This window comes from Brassica rapa, chromosome A09, assembly GCF_000309985.2.
Source record: "Brassica rapa cultivar Chiifu-401-42 chromosome A09, CAAS_Brap_v3.01, whole genome shotgun sequence".
NCBI lineage: Eukaryota > Viridiplantae > Streptophyta > Magnoliopsida > Brassicales > Brassicaceae > Brassica > Brassica rapa.
In genome coordinates, this window is record NC_024803.2 from 24,106,982 (window position 1) to 24,132,467 (window position 25,486).

The 25,486-nt window shown below is 30.4% G+C and overlaps 1 long non-coding RNA gene across 1 annotated transcript; it reads left to right on the forward strand.

Annotated features, from left to right (window-relative positions):
• Nucleotides 1-17,793: 17,793 nt before the first annotated feature.
• Nucleotides 17,794-25,429, forward strand: LOC103840020. The gene is made up of 2 exons (XR_627523.3): nt 17,794-25,091; nt 25,205-25,429. It is a non-coding gene; the product is annotated as an uncharacterized LOC103840020 (long non-coding RNA).
• Nucleotides 25,430-25,486: the final 57 nt, after the last annotated feature.

The following is a 25,486-nucleotide window of genomic DNA, read 5'->3' on the forward strand; positions in this document are numbered from 1 at the left end:
TTCTTGCTTCTTAGAGATCTTCAGTATGTTTCCAACGGCTTCTTTGAGTCTCCTTGTCATTGCACGAGTGATAGGACCTGTGGGAATGGCTAGGACAGCTTCCTCTTCAGCTAGTGTATCTTCAGTCTCTCCTTCTTCATCTTTATCAACTAGCTGGTCCATGATCATATCAAGGAATAGAAAGAATCAGTGGGCAGTGAGACTAATGCCATGATCATCAATGATACATGGTATGAAGCTGAACTACGTAAAGGCAAGAGAGCTGTAACAAGCCGCTGGATCTTCACCATCAAGTACAATGCTGATGGGACAGTAGAAAGGCGCAAGACAAGACTAGTAGCAAGGGGCTTCACTCAAACATATGGAGAGGATTACCTAGATACCTTTGCACCAATTTCTAAACTTCACACCATAAGGATAATCCTATCTTTGGCTGTCAACTTAGAGTGGGATCTATGGCAAATGGATGTGAAGAATGCTTTCCTACAAGGAGAACTAGAAGATGAAGTCTATGTGAGGCCACCTCCTGGCCTAGAACACCTAGTAAAGCCTGGAAATGTTCTTAGACTCAAGAAGGCTATCTACGGACTAAAACAATCACCTAGGGCATGGTACCACAAGCGCAGTGTTGGGGTCAAAAACGGTTACGACGAATTTAACATTCAAAACGTCCGAGAAGGAAAATAAGAATCTCTCCGAAGAGTATTTTTCGAAATAGACCCTTTCTTACGAAAAAGCTCTACGGAAGAAAGAATCGAGATGTCCGACGAAAAGCTCGAAACAGGTCGCTACGTAGCGACCGAGCTCAGCCAAGCTCGGTCGCTACGTAGCGACCGAGCGCTCGTCCCGCTCGGTCGCTACGTAGCGACCGGGCTCGAGCCAAAGTTCGGTCGCTGTGTAGCGATTGAACCTTTCCGAACATCGATACGATACCAGTCCATGCATTCTCGTCAAAACCTTCGAATGCTATCTCCCGAAGACCGTAGCAAGCTCAGTCCATGTTTCCCGCTATTCTAATTCATCGATCAAACTTCGCGGATTAGAAACCGCGGAAAACTCGTAGTAAACGTGTCGAGTCGGAAGACGGCCCAAAGGGACCTAAAACACGATTCGAAGCCCATCCTACGATTTTCCTACCCAAAAGCCCGTAAACCACAGCATGGTTTACGCTTGGCCCACGAGGAAGGATAAATGTCAAGTTTCCGCGGATAAATACGGAAGTTTTGAAGAAAATTATGAAGAACGGGAAAAATGGAAAATCTCCATTTTATGCTATGACGGCGTAAGGGCAGAAGAGTAAAAGCGTAAACCGACCTTGAAGCTAGTATATAAGGAGTCCTAGGCGAGGAGCAGAAGGGAGAACTTTTTCAGAGCAAACTTAGCACTTAGAGCAATTTAGGCAACTTTCCGTTTTTGTTATTTCGAGCTGTGACTCAATTAGGTTTAGCCGTCTTAGGGTTTCTAGAACTAGGAATCTCGCCGACAGCTCTCGAGCCCAGGCTTATACCTTGTTGTAACGCTCATACGCAGATTCGGAATAAGATCTACTTCGCTCTCTTTTTTGATTTCTTATTTTTATCGTTGTTATTCTCGTGTTCTGATTGCTTGACGTGTGGTAATTAACAGATATCCGGGTCTTCTGGGAAACTAGGGTTTTCTTAGTTTCCTTATTTAAACGGAAATCGACAGTGTGAATTTCGGTTCCCACACTCAGCACCACACTCAATGGAAGGGGCTTTGTGAAATCTGAGGCAGATCATACTCTCTTTACACTCACCAGCAAGCAAGGGATTGTTGTGATCTTAGTATATGTTGATGATATCATCATCACCGGGAGTGACAAAGAAGGTATACTCCTAACTATAGCTTTCCTTAAATCATCTTTTGATATCAAAGACTTGGGAGAGTTAAAGTACTTTCTAGGGATTGAGATGTGCCGATCCAAGGATGGGCTATTCTTATCCCAAAGGAAGTACACACTTGATCTTCTGAATGAGGCAGGTGATCTAGGAGGAAGAGCAGCCAAGACTCCACTAGAAGATGGGTATAAGGTGCTGCGTGAGGGGGAGATTGAAGACAAGCCCTATGCTGATGTTAAACACTATAGGAGAATGGTGGGAAAGCTGATATACCTCACCATCACCAGGCCTGATGTATGCTTTGCAGTTAACCAAGTAAGCCAGCATATGCAAGCTCCCAAGATACACCATTGGAACATGGTTGAAAGGATCCTAAGATACCTAAGAGAGGCGCCAGGGCAAGGAGTGTGGATGGGATGCAACAAAAGTACAGAGATAGTTGGGTATTGTGATGCTGATTGGGCAGGAGACAGAGTGGATAGGAGATCCACCACAGGCTATTGTACATTTATTTGAGGCAATCTTGTCACTTGGAAGAGCAAGAAACAGAAGATAGTGTCATGCTCAAGTGCTGAAGCTGAATATAGGGCAATGAGGAAGCTCACTAGTGAGTTGATCTGGATCAGAAACCTACTTCAAGACTTGGGTATAGAGACATCAACTCCAATCACCATGCATTGTGATAATCAAGCTGCAATACACATAGCTTCCAACAGTGTGTTCCATGAGAGGACTAAACACATTGAGGTGGACTGTCATAAAGTTAGGCAAGCAGTGGAACAAAGGATCATCTTACCTTGTTACACAAGAAGTGAGGATCAACTAGCTGACATCTTCACCAAGGCTGCAAGCACCAAGGTTTGCGAGTTCATACATTCCAAGTTAGGACTCGTAGATCTTTCATCACACTGATCCTCTTAGCCATGAAGTGTTCTACTCTTTTTCCTTGGCTTGGTTTTTTATCCCATGAGGTTTTTCCAAGCTAAAGGTTTTAATGAGAGAATGCTTCATGGTTTCCAAGCTTGGCCAATTCATATTGTCAAGCTTGAGGGGGAGTGTTGAGATGAAGCAATAAAGATCAAGAGTAAAGGCATGAAGAATCAGAACTATAGAAACAAGAGGGAAAGAGCAATTTGAATCAAGCCATACAGTTTGCCCTAATCCGTAACAAGTGTCTTGGAAGGCAAGCAAGGGTGTGGGCGTTTTTAAATGTCTCACCATCAGTCTCCATAAGGTCTGGAATAGTTTAAACAAGTGGGAGCAAGTGGATGGATCTGTTGGAGCTCAAAGACAAGTCAAAGTCACATGTTAAGCTAAGGATGTAAGAGAAAGAGGAGATGTCACTTTCATGGCTCAGTTGAGAGTGACTTGATCCCATGCTGTCTCCATTTGTTTATTAATTCCTATTGTCTCATTAGAAACTCTTGTATCTATTTATGTAACATGTCTGAAAAATTAATCAAGTAAGGGAATAAGAGATTCCTCCTTCTTACTCTCTCACTTTGCAACAATCTCTCTCTTTCTTATTCTTATGGTTCTAACTTAATCTCCTTAATCTATACACATAACCATCTCATAAATCATTAAAACTCACAGGTTCAGCAGCTGATCAAACATGACCGAGTTCATGTTTATGTTTATATTTAAAGTCATCTGCTTCTCTTCAGCTTATATGATTTTATACAAAACATAAACATGATCGATCATAGCATAGTATCTTGCTTACAAGTTACAACTTATACACGTTTATACACGTTGGTTGCTGTTTCTGATCATAGTCTCGATCAGTTTTTAGTTTACTTATCAATATTTGTCGATCAGTTTTTAGCATAGTCTCGATCAGTTTTCAGCCGCAAGAAACCACTTAAAGGTGAAAACAGAGAACAGAGAGATGATTCTGTACAAGCGACTACTGAAGTTTGTGAGACATTACTACATTAGCTGTTGTTAAGACTAAACCTAAGCATAACTCACGTAGAAGAAGAGTTTGTGGGGAAGCGCAAGATTTGGACTGAAGCGAAACACCAATGTAAGAAAGCAAAGTCACTTTCATATTGTCTTAACCAAAACACCAATGTAATAAAACAAAAAAAAACCCAATCATAGTACTGAAACAAATCCAAGAAATTGAAACTTGAAATCCCAACTTGTAATAAAACAAAACAGCAAATCAAGAAAGATATCAAACTTCCTCATCATCATTCTCCTCATTGGCAATGGAGTCAAAAGATGGCAATGTCTCCTCTTCAGGATCAATTTCATCTTCTGTAAATTTTTAAAATTGCAGTTAATTAGTGTTTAAGATAATGGTACTATACAACTAATTATAATGTAAGATATTTACCATCTTCATAAGCTTCATATCCTTTGATCCAATTCCTAGTGCATATCAGAGCTTGCACATTTTTTGGGAGTAAAAGGCTCCGGTATTTGTTAAGAACTCGCGACCCAATACTAAAGAAGAATTCGCGATCCAATTCCTACTCCATCATCTTTTAATTTTTTTTATTCTTTAAACTTTATGCAGGTGCCAACTTGGGAAAACACCCAAAGGAACATGCTCTAAAACACCAAAGAATATTTGGTGTTGCAGTTCCACTACACACTGCCAAAGCACCAAAGAGGATTGTGAGAAGATTTGTATCTGGTAGTATCTGGGGCCGTTGAATTTTTACCAAAGAGAATTTTTATAATTATATGTTCCAATTATTTTCATATTTCTATTATTCAAATTTAAATAATAAATAGAAATTCCTATTCTACAGGAGCAGGTAGTATTATGTACTAAATGTTTTAGAATTTCTTTGAAAGATCAATATATAGAGTTGTCTTTCTAACTTTCTTCAATTGTATTTAAGAAGTTTATAAATTTTATAGAAAAGGGGAATAAACTACTGTAGCTGTTTAACTGAAATTTAAATGTTGTAAGTACTTTGTAAATTAAATTAAATAAAAATATATAACTTCAAAACATATTATAAATTATATAAATTAATATTAAATAAATTAATTAATAAAAAATAACAATTTTCACCATTCTCAGACTTGACCGATTCAAAATATAACACAATTGTTTAAGATAATAAGATAATATACGGTTAAAAATAATCCATAAGGGTGTGGGTCTTCTCAAATATGGTCCCACTAAAATTTTATAATAAAAATTAATAGATAAATTTTGTATAAATGTAAGCAAAACATTATTTTGTTTTCACCATGAACTCAATCGCTAATTATTCTTAGCCATTCACAACATTTTGATATTGTTTTATCATTTTACTTGTAAAACACATTTGCATTATATAATCCATATCTTATATACATCAAATTATTTAACAAGAACAAGTTGAAAGCGAAAGTTTAGATTAATTAATATATAAGCCAAGAAAAATATGATTTTTTATTTGACATAAAATAATTTATTTAATATATGAATGATCAAACTAAATTTTTGCTAAACAAATAATATATCATACTTACACCACTACTAATTACATAAATTTTATTGTACAATAACTGAAAAGACATAACTTGGTGTTTATGCATCTTACAGGAAACAATATATTATTGATATCAACAAGGTTATTGATGAGAAAGGGTTTTCATTGAATTTAAAGATGAGGCTTCAATAATGCATACAATATTACTGACATTGTGATCCTGTTTTATCTTGGAAAATGGTTGTTTATAGCACTATTATTATTATTAAGTAATTCTCACATAAAATATGTCATTTTGAAAACCAATAAATAATATAATGGCTACCTAGGCGTTAGTTCATAATAGATACATAATTTTTAGTCTATTGTATTTTTCCTTATGATAGTCTTTACAATATTTTGATTATTATATAGATTTCTTACGGAAATCTGTGTTTGGCAAATAATAATAAAAAAATTCTTTATTTATTTCGCCATAAAAATACTTTTTGATAAATTAGAACTGTCAAGTAAATTAGTACCTACAATAATATTTCACTTCAATCAGCAAATGCCTCACTTTCATAATATATATAGATAAATCCATTTAGAATCGAAGACTCTATTTTTTCATCTAAAATAAATTAGTAAAAATATATATATATATTAGCTACTCTTTGCTAATTTAATTTGGCCGCATGTTTAATCTTTCAAAGTTACCCATATATATTTATATATATATATACATATGGATGTACTTTTACGTGGTGATATATCCTATCAAAAAATAAAATGAAAATTTTGGAACTTTTTAACATAAATATATTAGAATATAAGGAGAATAAAAGTTACCAATAATTATATTTTCAGATTCTTCGGATTATCATACGAAACATTTTCAGGGACATATATACATGTTCACATATAAGGATATCGATAAAAAAAATAGTAAATGCTAAAACTGGTAGTTAATCTATTGCTAGTTTATTTTATCCACATATTTAATCGTTCAACGTTACATATATATATGATTGTCGTTAATAGGTATTTTTAGGTACTGACTTATTGTATCAAAAACGAAAAATGAATGTTTTGAATAAAATTTAACATAAATATTTTAGGATATAAAGAAAATAAAAATAACCAATCAATTTAAAACAATTTTTATGGATACTTCTAAAAATAGTCTTCAAAGAACTATATATATGTATATGTTCATACCTAAGGTTTCCTAAAATAAACACACAAAGCATTTTTTTACTGTGAAGGCTTACAATGTCGGCATCGAAATTTGCTATATTTTGTATTGTTCTAATTTGTCTTGTTAATCTTTATGAATGTATGTCATATATAGCTTACGTTCCATCCAATAATCTACCATCGTTACCATTAAATTAATATTAATATACTCCATCATCTTTTTAATTTTTTTTATTGTTTAAACTTTATGCAGGTGCCAACCTGAAAAAAAAGTCCAAAGGAACATGCTCTAAAACACCAAAGAATGTTTGGTGTTGCAGTTCCACTACACACTGCCGAAGCACCAAAGCGGATTGTGAGAAGATTTGTATCTGGTAGTATCTGGGGCCGTTGAATTTTTCTGAAGAGAATTTCAATAATTATATATTTCAATTATTTTCATACTTCTATTATTCAAAATTTAAATAATAAATAGAAATTCCTATTCCACAGAAGCAGTTAGTATTATGTACTAAATGTTTTGGAATTTCTTTGAAAGATCAATATAAATAGTTGTCTTTCTAACTTTCTTCAATTGTATTTAAGAAGTTTATAAATTTTATAGAAAATGAGAATAAAACCACTGTAGCTGTTTAACTGAAATTTAAGTGTTGTAAGTACTTTGTAAATGAAATAAAATAAAATGCATAACTTCAAAATATATTATAAACTATATAAATTAATATTAAATAAATTAATTAACACAAAAATAACAATTTTAACCATTCTCGGACTTGACTGATTCAAAATATAACACAATTGTTTAGGATAATAAGATAATATACTGTAAAAAACAATCCAAAACGGTGTGGGTCTTCTCAATATGGTCCCACTAAAGTTTTATAATAAAAATTAATAGATAAATTTTGTATAAATGTAAACAAAACATTATTTTGTTTTCACCTTGAACTGAATCGCTAATTATTCTTAGCCATTCACAACATTTTATCATATAATTTGTAAAACACATTTGCAATATATAATCCATATCTTATATATATATAATTATTTAACAAGTACAAGTTAAGGGCGAAAGTTTAGATTAATTAATATATAAGCCAAGAAAAAATTGATATTTAATTTGACAAAAAATAATTTATTTAATATATGAAGGATAAAACTAAATTTTTGCTAAACAAATAATGTATCATATTTACGCCATTACTAATTACATAATTTTTATTGTACAATAAGTGAAAGTACATAACTTGGTGTTTATGCATCTTACATGAAACAATAACTATATTATAATAAATATAATATATTACAATAAATATGTTTTAATATATTATAATATAAGGAGAATAAAAGTTACCAATAATTATATTTTCAGATTATTCAGATTATCATGCGAAACATTTTCAGGGACATATATACATGTTCACTTTTAAGGATATTCATATGAAATTAGTAAATGCTAAAATTGGTAGCAAATCTATTGGTAGTTTATTTTATCCACATATTTAATCGTTCAACGTTACATATTTATATATGGTTGTCGTTAATAGTTATTTTTAGGTGCTGACTTATTGTATCAAATACGAAAATGAATATTTTAAATAAAATTTAACATAAATATTTTAGGATATAAAGAAAATAAAACTGACCAATCAATTGAAAACAGTTTTTCTGGATAATTCTAAAAATAGTCTTCAAAGACCTATATATATGTATATGTTCATACGTAAGATTTCCTAAAATACACACACAAAGCATTTTTTTACTGTGAAAGTTTACAATGTCGACATCGAAATTTGCTATATTTTGTATTGTTCTCATTTGTCTTGCTAGTCTTCATGAATGTATGTCATATATAGCATATGTTCCATCCAATCCTCTAGCATCATTACCATTAAATTAATATTAATATACTCCATCATCTTTTAATTTTGTTTTATTCTTTAAACTTTCTGCAGGTGCCAACCCGGAAAAAAAGCCCAAAGGAACATGCTCTAAAACACCAAAGAATGTTTGGTGTTGCAGTTCCACTACACACTGCCGAAGCACCAAAGCGGATTGTGAGAAGATGTGTATCTGGTAGTATCTGGGGCCGTTGAATTTTACCAAAAAGAATTTCAATAATTATATATTCCAATTATTTTCATAAATCTATCATTCAAAATTTAAAGAATAAATAGAAATTCCTATTCCACAGGAGCAGCTAGTATTATGTACTAAATGTTTTGGAATTTCTTTGAAAGATCAATATATATAGTTGTAACTTTCTTCAATTTTATTTAAGAAGTTTACAAATTTTATAGAAAATGAGAATAAAACCACTGTACCTGTTTAACTGAAATTTAAATGTTGTAAGTACTTTGTAACTTAAATAAAATAAAAATACATAACTTCAAAATATATTATAAATTATATAAATTTATTAATTACCACAAAAATTAACAATTTTCACCATTCTCGGACTTGACCGATTCAAAATATAACACAATTGTTTAAGATAATAAGATAATGTACTGTAATCCATAAGGGTGTGGGTCTTCTCAAACACTAAAATTTTATAATAAAAATTAATATATAATTTTTTTTATAAATATAACCAAAACATTGTTTTGTTTCCACCATGAACTTAATCTCTAATTATTCTTAACCATTCACAACATTTTGATATGGTTTTATCACTTTACTTGTAAAACACATTTGCATTATATAATCCATATCTTATATACATCAAATTATTTAACAAGAAAAAGTTGAAAGCCAAAGTTAAGATTAATTAATATATAAGCCAAGAAAAAATGATTTTTTATTTGACATAAATAATTTATTTAATATATGAATGACAAAACTGATTTTTTTCTAAACAAATAATATATCATATTTACACCATTACTAATTACATAATTTTTATTTTACAATAACTGAAAACACATAACTTGGTGTTTATGCATCTTACATGAAACAATATATTATTGTTATGAACAAGGTTATTAATGAGAAAGGTTTTTCATTGAATTTAACCATGAGGCGTCAATAATGCTTACGATATTAATGACATTGTGATTATGTTTTATCTTGGAAAATGGTGGTTTATAGCACTATTATTATTATTAAATTATTCTCACGTAAAATATGTCATTTTGAAAACAATAAATAATATAATGGCTACCTAGGCGTTAGTTCATATCAGATACATAATTTTTATTATTCTGTTTTTCTCTTATGATAGTCCTTACAATATTTTTATTATCATATTTATTTCTTACGTATATCTATGTTTGGAAAATAATAATAAAAATATTTTTCTTTATTTATTTCACCATAAAAATACTTTTTGGTAAATTAGAAATGTTAAGTAAATTAGTACCTACAATAACATTTCACTTCAATCATTATATGTCCGACTTTCATAATATATATAGATGAATCCATTAAGAATCGAAGACTCTATTTTTCCATCTAAAATAAATTAGTAAAAATAATATAGTAGCTACTCTTTGCTAATTTAATTTGGCCGCATCTTTAAGCTTTTAAAGTTACCCATATATATATACATATGGCTGTACTTTTAGGTGGTGATATATCCTATCAAAAAATAAAATGAAAATTTTGAAACTTTTTAACATAAATATATTAAAATATAAGGAGAATAAAAGTAACCAATAATTATATTTTCAGATTCTTCGGATTATCATGCGAAACATTTTCAGGAACATATATACATGTTCACATATAAGGATATCGATAAGAAATTAGTAAATGCTAAAATTGGTAGCTAATCTATCGCTAGTTTATTTTATCCACATATTTAATCGTTCAACGTTACATATATATATATATATATATATATATGGTTGTCGTTAATAGGTATTTTTAGGTGCTGACTTATTGTATCAAAAAAAATGAATATTTTAAATAAAATTTAACATAAATATTTTAGCATATAAAGAAAATAAAACTAACCAATCAAATTGAAAACAGTTTTTCTGGATAATTCTAAAAATAGTCTTCAAAGACCCATATATATGTATATGTTCATACGTAAGGTTTCCTTAAATACACACACAAAGCATTTTTTTACTGTGAAAGTTTACAATGTCGACATCGAAATTTGCTATATTTTGTATTGTTCTCATTTGTCTTGCTAGTCTTCATGAATGTATGTCATATATAGCATATGTTCCATCCAATCCTCTAGCATCATTACCATTAAATTAATATTAATATACTCCATCATCTTTTAATTTTGTTTTATTCTTTAAACTTTCTGCAGGTGCCAACCCCGAAAAAAAGCCCAAAGGAACATGCTCTAAAACACCAAAGAATGTTTGGTGTTGCAGTTCCACTACACACTGCCGAAGCACCAAAGCGGATTGTGAGAAGATGTGTATCTGGTAGTATCTGGGGCCGTTGAATTTTACCAAAGAGAATTTCAATAATTATATATTCCCATTATTTTCATAATTCTATTATTCAAAATTTAAAGAATAAATAGAAATTCCTATTCCACAGGAGCAGCTAGTATTATGTACTAAATGTTTTGGAATTTCTTTGTAAGATCAATATATATAGTTGTAACTTTCTTCAATTTTATTTAAGAAGTTTATAAATTTTATAGAAAATGAGAATAAAACCACTGTACCTGTTTAACTGAAATTTAAATGTTGTAAGTACTTTGTAAATTAAATAAAATAAAAATACATCACTTCAAAATATATTATAAATTATATAAATTAATTAATTAACACAAAAATTAACAATTTTCACCATTCTCGGACTTGGCCGATTCAAAATATAACACAATTGTTTAAGATAATAAGATAATGTACTGTAATCCATAAGGGTGTAGGTCTTCTCAAACACTAAAATTTTATAATAAAAATTAATATATAATTTTTTTATAAATATAACCAAAACATTGTTTTGTTTCCACCATGAACTTAATCGCTAATTATGCTTAACCATTCACAACATTTTGATATGGTTTTATCACTTTACTTGTAAAACACATTTGCATTATATAATCCATATCTTATATACATCAAATTATTTAACAAGAAAAAGTTGAAAGCCAAAGGTAAGATTAATTAATATATAAGCCAAGAAAAAATGATTTTTTATTTGACATAAATAATTTATTTAATATATGAAAGACAAAACTGATTTTTATTCTAAACAAATAATATATCATATTTACACCATTACTAATAACATAATTTTCAGTTATTTATACAATAACTGAAAACACATAATTTTTAGTTCATGTAATATGCATCTTACATGAAACAATATATTGTTGTTATGAACAAGGTTATTAATGAGAAAGGTTTTTCATTGAATTTAACCATGAGGCTTCAATAATGCTTACGATATTACTGACATTGTGATCATGTTTTATCTTGGAAAATGGTGGTTTATAGCACTATTATTATTATTAAATTATTCTCACGTAAAATATGTCATTTTGAAAACTAATAAATAATATAATGGCTACATAGGCGTTAGTTCATATTAGAAACATAACTTTAATTATTATTTTTTTCTCTTATGATAGTCCTTACAATATTTTAATTATCATATATAATTCTTACGTATATCTATGTTTGGAAAATAATAATAAAAATATTTTTCTTTATTTATTTCACCATAAAAATACTTTTTGGTAAATTAGAACTTTTAAGTAAATTAGTACCTACAATAACTTTTAACTTCAATCAGTATATGCCCGACTTTCATAATATATATAGATAAATCCATTAAGAATCGAAGACTCTATTTTTCCATCTAAAATAAATTAGTAAAAAAAAAATATAGTAGCTACTCTTTGCTAATTTAATTTGGCCGCATCTTTAAGCTTTTAAAGTTACCCATATATATTTACATATGGCTGTACTTTTAGGTGGTGATATATCCTATCAAAAAAATAAAATGAAAATTTTGGAACTTTTTAACATAAATATATTAAAATATAAGGAGAATAAAAGTAACCAATAATTATATTTTCAGATTCTTCGGATTATCATACGAAACATTTTCAGGGACATATATACATCTTCACATATAAGGATATCGATAAGAAATTAGTAAATGCTAAAATTGGTAGCTAATCTATCGCTAGTTTATTTTATCCACATATTTAATCGTTCAACGTTACATATATATATATATGGTTGTCGTTAATAGGTATTTTTAAGTGCTGACTTATTGTATCAAAAACGAAAATGAATATTTTAAATAAAATTTAACAAAAATATTTTAGGATATAAAGAAAATAAAACTAACCAATCAATTGAAAACAGTTTTTCTGGATAATTCTAAAAATAGTCCTCAAAGACCTATATATATGTATATGTTCATACGTAAGGTTTCCTAAAATACACACAAAAAGCAATTTTTTACTGTGAAAGTTTACAATGTCGGCATCGAAATTTGCTATATTTTGTATTGTTCTCATTTGTCTTGCTAGTCTTCATGAATGTATGTCATATATAGCATATGTTCCATCCAATCCTCTAGCATCATTACCATTAAATTAATATTAATATACTCCATCATCTTTTAATTTTGTTTTATTCTTTAAACTTTCTGCAGGTGTCAACCCGGAAAGAAAGCCCAAAGGAACATGCTCTAAAACACCAAATAATGTTTGGTGTTGCAGTTCCACTACACACTGCCGAAGCACCAAAGCAGATTGTGAGAAGATGTGTATCTGGTAGTATATGGGGCCGTTGAGTTTTACCAAAGAGAATTTCAATAATTATATATTTCAATTATTTTCATAATTCTATTATTCAAAATTTAAAGAATAAATAGAAATTCCTATTCCACAGGAGCAGCTAGTATTATGTACTAAATGTTTTGGAATTTCTTTGAAAGATCAATATATATAGTTGTAACTTTCTTCAATTTTATTTAAGAAGTTTATAAATTTTATAGAAAATGAGAATAAAACCACTGTACCTGTTTAACTGAAATTTAAATGTTGTAAGTACTTTGTAAATTAAATTAAATAAAAATACATCACTTCAAAATATATTATAAATTATATAAATTAATTAATTAACACATAAATTAACAATTTTCACCATTCTCGGATTTGACCGATTCAAAATATAACACAATTGTTTAAGATAATAAGATAACGTTCTGTAATCCATAAGGGTGTGGGTCTTCTCAAACACTAAAATTTTATAATAAAAGTTAATATATAAATTTTTTATAAATATAACCAAAACATTGTTTTGTTTCCACCATGAACTTAATCGCTAATTATTCTTAACCATTCACAACATTTTGATATGGTTTTATCACTTTACTTGTAAAACACATATGCACTATATAATCCATAACTTATATACATCAAATTATTTAACAAAAAAAAGTTGAAACCCAAAGTTAAGATTAATTAATACATAAGCCAAGAAAAATTATTTTTTATTTGACATAAATAATTTATTTAATATTTGAATGACAAAACTGATTTTTTTCTAAACAAATAATATATCATATTTACACCATTACTAATTACATAATTTTTTATTTTACAATAACTGAAAACACATAACTTGGTGTTTATGTATCTTAGATGAAACAATATATTATTGTTATGAACAAAGTTATTAATGAGAAAGGTTTTTCATTGAATTTAACCATGAGGCTTCAATAATGCTTACGATATTACTGACATTGCGATCATGTTTTATCTTGGAAAACGGTGGTTTATAGCACTATTATTATTATTAAATTATTCTCACGTAAAATATGTCATTTTGAAAACAATAAATAATATAATGGCTACCTAGGCGTTAGTTCATATTAGATACATAATTTTTTTTTCTCTTATGATAGTCCTTACAATATTTTGATTATCATATATATTTCCTACGTATATCTATGTTTGGAAAATAATAATAAAAATATTTTTCTTTATTTATTTCACCATAAAAATACTTTTTGGTAAATTAGAACTGTTAAGTAAATTAGTACCTACAATAACATTTCACTTCAATCATTATATGTCCGACTTTCATAATATATATAGATGAATCCATTAAGAATCGAAGACTCTATTTTTCCATCTAAAATAAATTAGAAAAAAAAAATATAGTAGCTACTCTTTGCTAATTTAATTTGGCTGCATCTTTAGCTTTTAAAGTTACCCATATATATATACATATGGCTGTACTTTTAGGTGGTGATATATCCTATCAAAAAATAAAATGAAAATTTTGGAACTTTTTAACATAAATTTATTAAAGTAAAAGGATAATAAAAGTAACCAATAACTATATTTTCAGATTCTTCGGATTATCATGCGAAACATTTTCAGGTACATATATACATGTTCACATATAAGGATATCGATAAGAAATTAGTAAATGCTAAAATTGGTAGCTAATCTATTGGTAGTTTATTTTATCCACATATTTAATCGTTCAACGTTACATATATATATATGGTTGTCGTTAATAGGTATTTTTAGGTGCTGACTTATTGTATCAAAAACGAAAATGAATATTTTAAATAAAATTTAACAAAAATATTTTAGGATATAAAGAAAATAAAACTAACCAATCAATTGAAAACAGTTTTTCTGGATAATTCTAAAAATAGTCATCAAAGACCTATATATATGTATATGTTCATACGTAAGGTTTCCTAAAATACACACACAAAGCATTTTTTTACTGTGAAAGTTTACAATGTCGGCATCGAAATTTGCTATATTTTGTATTGTTCTCATTTGTCTTGCTAGTCTTCATGAATGTATGTCTATATAGCATATGTTCCATCCAATCCTCTAGCATCATTACCATTAAATTAATATTAATATACTCCATCATCTTTTAATTTTGTTTTATTCTTTAAACTTTCTGCAGGTGCCAACCCGGAAAAAAAGCCCAAAGGAACATGCTCTAAAACACCAAAGAATGTTTGGTGTTGCAGTTCCACTACACACTGCCGAAGCACCAAGGCAGATTGTGAGAAGATATGTATCTGGTAGTATCTGGGGCCGTTGAATTTTATCAAAGAGAATTTCAATAATTATATATTCCACTTATTTTCATAATTCTATTATTCAAAATTTAAATAATAAATAGAAATTCCTATTCCACAGGAGCAGCTAGTATTATGTACTAAATGTTTTGGAATTTCTTTGAAAGATCAATATATATATATAGTTGTCTTTCTAACTTTCTTCAATTGTATTTGAGAAGTTTATAAATTTTATAGAAAATGAGAATAAAACCATTGTACCTGTTTAACTGAAATTTAAATGTTGTATGTACTTTGTAAATTAAATAAAATAAAAATACATCACTTCAAAATATATTATAATTTATATAAAGTAATTAATTAAGACAATATTTAACAATTTTCACCATTCTCGGTCTTGACCGATTCAAAATATAACACAATTGTTTAAGATAATAAGATAATGTACTGTAATCCATAAGGGTGTGGGTCTTCTCAAACACTAAAATTTTATAATAAAAACTAATATAAAAATTTTGTATAAATATAACCAAAACATTGTTTTTTCACCATGAACTTAATCGCTAATTATTCTTAACCATTCACAACATTGTGATATGGTTTTATCACTTTACTTGTAAAAAACATTTGCATTATATAATCCATATCTTATATACATCAAATTATTTAAGAAGAAAAAGTTGAAAGCCAAAGTTAAGATTAATTAATATATAAGCGAAGAAAAAATGATTTTTTTATTTGACATAAATAATTTATTTAATATATGAATGACAAAACTGATTTTTTTTCTAAACAAATAATATATCATATTTACACCATTACTAATTACATAATTTATATTCTACAATAACTGAAAACACATAACTTGGTGTTTATGCATCTTATGAAACAATATATTATTGATATGAACAAGGTTATTTATGAGAAATGTTTTTCATTGAATTTAACCATGAGGGTTCAATAATGCTTACGATATTACTGACATTGTGATCATGTTTTATCTTGGAAAATGGTGGTTTATAGCACTATTATTATTAAATTATTCTCACCTAAAATATGTCATTTTGAAAACCAATAAATAATATAATGGCTACCTAGGCGTTAGTTCATATTAGATACATAATTTTTATTATTTTGTTTTTCTCTTATGATAGTCCTTACAATATTTTGATTATCATATATATTTCTTACGTATATCTATGTTTGGAAAATAATAATAAAAATATTTTTTATTTATTTCACCATAATAATACTTTTTGGTAAATTAGAACTGTTAAGTAAATTAGTACCTACAATAACATTTCACTTCAATCAGTATACGCCCGACTTTCATAATATATATAGATAAATCCATTAAAAATCGAAGACTCTATTTTTCCATCTAAAATAAATTCGTAAAAAAAAATATAGTAGCTACTCTTTGCTAATTTAATTTGGCCGCATCTTTAAGCTTTCAAAGTTACCCATATATATAAACATATGGCTGTACTTTTAGGTGGTGATATATCCTATCAAAAAATAAAATGAAAATTTTGGAACTTTTTAACATAAATATATTAGAATATAAGGAGAATAAAAGTTAATAATAATTTTATTTTCAAATTATTCGGATTACCATGCGAACAATTTTCAGGGACATATATACATGTTCACTTTTAAGGATATTCATATGAAATTAGTAAATGCTAAAATTGGTAGCAAATCTATTGGTAGTTTATTTTATCCACATATTTAATCGTTCAACGTTACATATATATATGGTTGTCGTTAAAGGTATTTTTAGGTGCTGACTTATTGTATCAAAAATGAAATTGAATATTTTGAATAAAATTTAACATAAATATTTTAGGATATACAGAAAATAAAACTAACCAAGCAATTGAAAGCAGTTTTTCTGGATAATTCTAAAAATAGTCTTGAAAGACCTATATATATATATGTATATGTTCATACGTAAGGTCTCCTAAAATAAACACACAAAACATTTTTTTACTGTGAAAGTTTATATTGTCGGCATCGAAATTTGTTATATTTTATATTGTTCTCATTTCTCTTGCTAGTCTCCATGAATGTATGTCATATATAGCTTACGTTCCATCCAATCCTCTAGCATCATTACCATTAAATTAATATTGTTATACTCCATCATGTTTTAATTTGTTTTATTCTTTTAACTTTATGTAGGTACTACCCTGGAAAAAAAGGCCAAAGAAACATGCTCTAAAACACCAAAGAATGTTTGGTGTTGCAGTTCCACTACACACTGCCGAAGCGGATTGTGAGAAGATGTGTATCTGGTAGTATCTGGGGCCGTTAAGAGAATTTCAATAATTATATATTCCAATTATTTTCATAATTCTATTATTCAAAATTTAAATAATAAATAGAAATTCATATTCCACAGGAGCAGCTAGTATTATGTACTAAATGTTTTGGAATTTTTTTGAAAGATCAATATATATAGTTGTAACTTCCTTCAATTGTATTTAAGAAGTTTATAAATTTGATAGAAAATGAGAATAAAACCACTGTAGCTGTTTAACTGAAATTTAAATGTTGTAAGTACTTTGTAAATTAAATAAAATAAAAATACATCACTTCAAAATATATTATAAATTATATAAATTCATATTAAATTAATTAATTAACATAAAAATTAACAATTTTCACCATTCTCAGACTTGACCGATTCAAAATATAACATAATTGTTTAAGATAATAAGATAATGTACTGTAATCCATAAGGGTGTGGGACTTCTCAAGCACTAAAATTTTATAATAAAAATTAATATATAAATTTTGTATAAATATAACCAAAACATTGTTATGTTTCCACCATAAACTTAATCGCTAATTATTCTTAACCATTCACAACATTTTGATATGGTTTTATCACTTTACTTGTAAAACACATTTGCATTATATAATCTATATCTTGTATACATCAAATTATTTAACATGAACAAGTTGAAAGCCAAAGTTTAGATTAATTAATATATAAGCCAAGAAAAATTGATTTTTTATTTGTTATAAAATAATTTATTTAATATATGAATGATAAAACTAATTTTTTTTCTAAACAAATAATATATCATAGTTACACCATTACTAATTACATATTTTTTTATTGTACAATAACTGAAAACACATAACTTGGTGTTTATGCATCTTACAGGAGACAATATATTATTGATATGAACAAGGTTATTGATGAGAAAGCTTTTTCATTGAATTTTAAGATGAGGCTTCAATAATGCTTCAATAAGGTGATTGCAATTCCCAAATCCTAGGGTTTTCTCCGGCGAGGGAGATGGAGTCGAGGGAGACTCAAGATGATCCTTCGGCTCAAATTGTTCCGGCGATGCAAAGATCATGGGTTGCGGTGGCGAAACAGAAGAAGACATTGAAAAATTACGATCTGGAGATCTCAATCTCGGAAGGGAAGCAGTCGGTAAATGTCCCATCTGAGATTGTTGAGAAGGCGAATCCACTCTGGGATGACTATGTGATAGCTCGATTCCTGGAATTAGCTCCACACCTTGAGAAAGTTTATGTGATTTTATACAAGATCTGTAAGTTTGGTGAGAAGTCGATGAAGATTGATGTTTATGAATTGGATGCGGTGACGATGAGAATCAGGATTCCAAGTGAGGTGATAAGAGAGAAGATAGTAAAGCGGGGTATGTGGAACATCGCTGGAATTCCTATGGTGGTTTCTAAGTGGTCTCTAGTGGTTGATAAATCAGAAGGGAAGCTTACTCCACTATGGGTTCACCCAAGCAAGGTCCCAATTAGTATGTACTCATGGGAGGGATTGAGTTTCATTTCTAGTGTGGCTGGTAAACCAGACAAGCTGCACCCGGAGACGTTAGCATGTTCGAACTTTGAGGTGGCTAAGGTGTGTGTCAAAGCAGACTTATCGAAGCAGCTGCCAAAGAATATGAATTTCAAAATAGGGGATGAAGAAGTAATGGTCTGAATTCACATACCCATGGTTACCTTCGAAATGTATAAACTGTGGGAAATGGGGGCACTCGGAAATAATCTGTAAAATGGGAAAGATAGAGGAAGGTGAAATACAAGAAGTGATGGAGATATCAGAGAGAAAAAAGGAAAACGAAAATGATGTTGTAGGAAAGGAGGAAAACAAAGAAGAAATGGAGGTTGTCAAAGTATTAGAGGTTGGAAAAGAGTTGGAGGAAGTTAGAGAGTTGGAAGAAGGTAGAAAGTTGGAGGTTGAGAAGGATATACAACATGAGAACGAGACGTATTCTGTGGTGGAATCAAGAGACGTAGATAAGCTGGGGAAGAGTACTTCAAATGAGGAAGTTGGGGGAGAGAAAGATGAGAGTTGGACACATGCTGCAGAAAAAACAAGTAAGAGCCCATGGAATTCACCGAAAGAATTAAAATTTGGTCAGGTAAAAATAACTCCTTCGAGGTATGCTGCTCTAAGTAGTTTGGAGGAAAGTAGAGAGGAAGTTAAAATGCAGGAAACAGTTAAGGAGTATGAAAGTAGAGGAGGTTCTGGAGGGGAGGAGGTGGTCGATATTGAGAAGCCAAAGGTAGCAGGTTCTGAAGGTGGGAGACAGATACTACCTAGGAACTCAAAGACATATCACCGGGTCCTTTCAGAATTGTAAATCAAAGAAGTGAAATTGGTGTTACGACAAGGGGGTTCTCGAAAGCATCACTAATGGCGGGTTTCTTCTGGAACATAAGGGGCTTCAACAAATCTATTAAGCAAGAGGTGGTTCATAACTGGAGTAGAAACAATAATATGCAGTTTGGATGTTTGATTGAGACAAGGGTAAAAGAGAGAAAGGCGGGTAAGATAATCAATGAAGTTTTTGCTGGATGGGATAGTATAACAAACTATGACTATCACAATTTGGGGAGAATTTGGGTTGTCTGGAAGCAGAGTGAGAGGATGAGCCATGTTTACAAAAGCAGTCAGATCATCACTTGCTCAGTTTTGATGGAATGAGTAGAAGAGGAATTTCTTTGTTCTTTTATCTATGCAGCAAATGGTATGGAGGATAGGAAGGAGTTATGGGATGATTTGAGAAGTCACTATGATGCACCGATGTTCAGGGATAAAAATGGATGATAATGGAGGATTTCAATGAGATATTAGATATTGAGGAGCATTCTGAGTTCGAAACTTCTCCGAGATTGCCAGTGGGTATGCGAGACTTTCAAGAGGTTGCTAGTTACTGTGGTTTGATTTACATGGTGCAATAAGAGGGAAGATGGATTAATCTGTAAGAAATTGGACAGATTGTTGATAAATGAGAGTTAGCTTCATTCTTCGAGAACTTACTGTGTATTTGAACCTGGTGGTTGCTCAGATCACTTGAGGTGTAGAATACAGCTATATGTTGAGGAAACAAAGAAGAGGAAGCCATTTAAGTTCACAAATTGTATAGCCAAGATGCCTGAATTCATTCCTTCGATGGAAGAGCATTAGAAAGGTAATGAAGCACCGTTTCACTCAACAGCTGCTATGTTCAAGCTCACCAAACAACTGAAAGCTCTAAAACAGCCTTTATGTTCACTTTGCAAGGAGAAGTTAGGAGATCTGCCTAAGAGAACTAGAGAAGCTTTGAACGTCTTATGTGAGAAACAAAAAGCCACCCTGGAGCAGCCATTGGCCAATGCTATTCGTGAAGAAGCAACAGCTTATGAGAGGTGGCAATGGCTAGCATATTTGGAGGAAGAATTTTATAAACAAAGATCGAAGCTTCATTGGCTTGAAGTGGGTGATGGTAATAATAGGGTCTTCCACAATGCGGTAAATATTAGAGAAGTGAGGAATGTTATAAGAGAAGTCAAGAGAGTGGATGGTACACTAGCAAAGACTGATGAGGAAATAAAAGCTGAAGCGGAGAATTTCTTTTCACAATTTATGACAGCTGTTCCTGAGGATTTTGAAGGGGTCACGGTTGAAAGGCTGCAAGAGTTATCGGGGTTTCAGTGTAGTGAGATCGATTGTGAGAAGCTAGTGAAGGAGGTGACAAAAGATGAGATCAAAGCAATTCTCTTTAAGATGTCAGGACACTAGTCACCAGGGCCAGATGGGTATACTTCAGAATTCTTTAAAGTGGCTTGGCAGATTATTGGGGATGATGTTACCATTGCTATCCATTCTTTTTTTTTCTCAAGGGATTCTTGCCTAAAGGACTCAACTCAACCATATTGGCTCTGGTTCCTTAAACAGAAGAAGCGAAGGTAATGAAGGACTAGAGGCCAATATCATGCTGCAATGTGTTATACAAGATAATTTCGAAGCTCATTGCCAACAGGTTAAAAGGTGTCTTGCCCAAGTGTATATCGCTGAATCAATCTGCTTTCATTAAGGAGAGGTTATTGATGGAGAATGTGCTATTGGCAACAAAAATTGTGAAAGATTATCATAGAGAAGACATATCTCCGCGGTTTGCTATGATGATTGATATATCAAAAGCGTTTGATTCTGTACAATGGTCCTTTCTACTCAGCACACTTAAGGCGCTTGGTATTCCAGAGAAGTTTATTAAATGGATTTCGCTATGTATTATGACAATTTCATTATCGGTTCAAGTCAATGGAGAGTTGGCTGGGTACTTTCAAACCAAAAGAGGTCTGCGTCAAGGATTCTCTTTATCTCCCTACTTCTTTGTTATCTGCATGAATGTGCTATCAAAGATGCTGGATGAAGCAGCCTCAAGAAATCTAATTGGATTCCACCCAAAATGCAAAAACATAGGTATCACTCACCTATGCTTTGCAGATGACTTAATGGTGTTTATTGAACGCACTAGAAGATCAGTTGAAGGGATATTGAAAGTATTTGAGGAGTTTAATAGAATGTCTTGTCTGAAGATTAGCTTGGAAAAGTCTACCTTGTTTATGGCTGGTTTTTTAGATCAAAAGAAAGAAGAGATCATGAATCATTTTCCCTTTGCTTCTGGTAATCTACCTGTCAGATACTTAGGGCTTCCGTTGCTAACGAAGAACATGACAGTTACTGATTTTTTACCTCTGGTAGAGAAGATCGGGAAGAGGATTGGATCTTGGACAGGGCGTTTCTTATCTTATGCGGACAGGCTTCAATTGATAAACTCGGTTATTATGAGTTTGGTGAACTTCTGGATGGCAGCTTTCCATTTGTCTAGTGGTTGTATACAATAAATAGAAAGAATCTGCTCAGCTTTTCTATGGTCTGGCGTGGAGATGAATGGTAGGAAGACAAAAATCAGTTGGAAGGAAGTGTGTAGAACGAAGCAGGAGGGTGGTTTGGGTATCAGGTCCTTGAAGGAGATGAATATGGTTAGTGTTCTGAAACTTATCTGGAGAATTCTATCTGCTAAATCTCTTTGGGTTAGCTGGATAAAACTATCTCTCATTCGTAAAAGCTCGATATGGTGTATAAAAGATAACTCACAAATGGGTTCTTGGATGCGAAGAAAGATCTTAAAGTATAGAGGAAAGGCAAAGGAGTTATATAAGGTGGATATCAGAAATGGGGAAAAGGCTTCATTTTGGTATGATAAGTAGTCTTCTCTTGGATGCTTAAAGGAGTTGTTGGGTAATGGAGGGTGTATAGAATTGGGGTTAACTGAGAATGCGAAGGTTGTGGATTGTCGTTACCATAGAAGAAAGAATCATCGGTTCATGATTCTTAACATAGTAGAGTTGGAGATTGAGAAGTTTAAAGAGAACTGGAATCAAGATTAGGAAGATGTCTATCTATGGAGGAATGTGAATAATAATTTTAACAGTAAGTTCTCAACAGCGGAAACTTGGCAGGTTATTCGAGAAAAGCACCAAAGCTATGATTGGCACAAAGCTGTTTGGTTTAAGCATGCAACGCCGAAGTATTCTTTCATGGTCTGGGTTGCGATGAGAGATAGGCTTTCAACAGGAAGTATAATGGTCCAATGGACTGTGAACATTGATACTTCCTGTATTTTATGCCAAGATCTGACGGAAACAGTTGATCATATCTTCTTTGATTGCCCATTCTCGAAGCAAATTTGGGAGAATCTTGATAGAGGTGTGCTAAAGGATCGGTTCACATCAAACTGGTCTGCTATCAAGAGGATCACTATGGATGAAGGTCAAGACAAGCTCCTCCTCTTTACCATCAGATATCTATTTCAAGTTACAATTCAAAGCATTTGGAGGGAGAAGAATAGAAGAAGACATGGTGAAACAGCATCTCCGCATGCTCTATTAACAAAGTTGATAGACAAGACCATGAGAAACAAATTTTCAATAATTCAGAAGAAGGGGGATAAGAGACTTGAAGGTGGATTACAATTCTGGTTCTCAACCAGATAATACTACATGGGAGGGAGGATTCTTTAAAGTTTCACCTTTCTTTCTTTAACAAATTTTTGAATAGGAAATCATAAGAAAGGACACACATAGTTGTAACAAGATTTTTTCTTTTTGAATTAAATTTAACATTCAATTCCAAAAAAAAAAATGCTTACGATATTACTGACATTGTGATCATGTTTTATCTTGGAAAATGGTGCTTTATAGCACTATTATTATTATTAAGTAATTCTCACGTAAAATATAACATTTTGAAATCCAATAAATTATATAATGGCTACCTAGGCGTTAGTTCATATTAGATACATAATTTTTATTATATTGTATTTTCTCTTATGATAGTCCTTACAATTTTTTGATTATTATATATATTTCTTAAGGAAATCTATGTTTGGCAAATAATAAAAAAAATTGTTTTTCTTTATTTATTTCTCTATAAAATATTTTTTGGTAAATTATAACTGTTATGTAAATTAGTACCTACAATAATATTTCACTTCAGTCAACATATGCCCGACTTTCATAATATATATAGATAAATCCATTAAGAATCGAAGACTATATTTTTTCATCTAAAATAAATTAGTAAAAAAAATATAGTAGCTACTCTTGCTAATTTAAGTTGTGCCGCATATTTAATCTTTCAAAGTTACCCATATATATATATATGGATGTACTTTTAGGTGGTGATATATCCTATCAAAAAATATAATGAAAATTTTGGAACTTTTTAACATAAATATATTAGAATATAAGGAGAATAAAAGTTGCCAATAATTATATTTTCAGATTCTTCGGATTATCATGTGAAACATTTTCAGGGGCATATATACATGTTCACATATATGGATATTGATAAGAAATTAGTAAATGCTAAAATTGGTAGCTAATCAATTGCTAGTTGATTTTATCAACATAATTAATCGTTCAACGTAACATATATATATATATATATATATATATATATATATATATATATATATAGATATAGTTGTCGTTAATAGGTATTTTTAGGTGCTAACTTATTGTATCAAAAACGAAAATGAATGTTTTGAATAAAATTTAACATAAATATTTTAGAATAGAAAGAAAATAAAACTAACCAATCAATTGAAAACAGTTTTTCTTGATAATTCTAAAATAGTCTTCAAAGACCTATATATATGTATATGTTCATACGTAAGGTTTTCAAAAATACACACACAAAGCATTTTTTTACTGTCAAAGTTTACAATGTCGGCATCAAAATTTGCTATATTTTGTATTGTTCTCATTTGTCTTGCTAGTCTTCATGAATGTATGTCATATATAGCTTATGTTCCATCCAATCCTCTAGCATCATTACCATTAAATTAATATTAATATACTCCATCATCTTTTAATTTGTTTTATTCTTAAAACTTTATACAGGTGCCAACCTGGAAAAAAAGCCCAAAGGAACATGCTCTAAAACACCAAAGCAGTTCCACTACACACTGCCGAAGCACCAAAGCGGATTGTGAGAAGATTTGTATTTGGTAGTATCTGGGGCCGTTGAATTTTTATGAAGAGAACTTCTATAATTATATATTCCAAATATTTTTGTACTTCTATTATTCAAAATTTAGATAATAAATAGAAATTTCTGTTCCACAGAAGCCGCTAGTATTATGTACTAAATGTTTTTGAATTTCTTTGAAAGATCAATATATA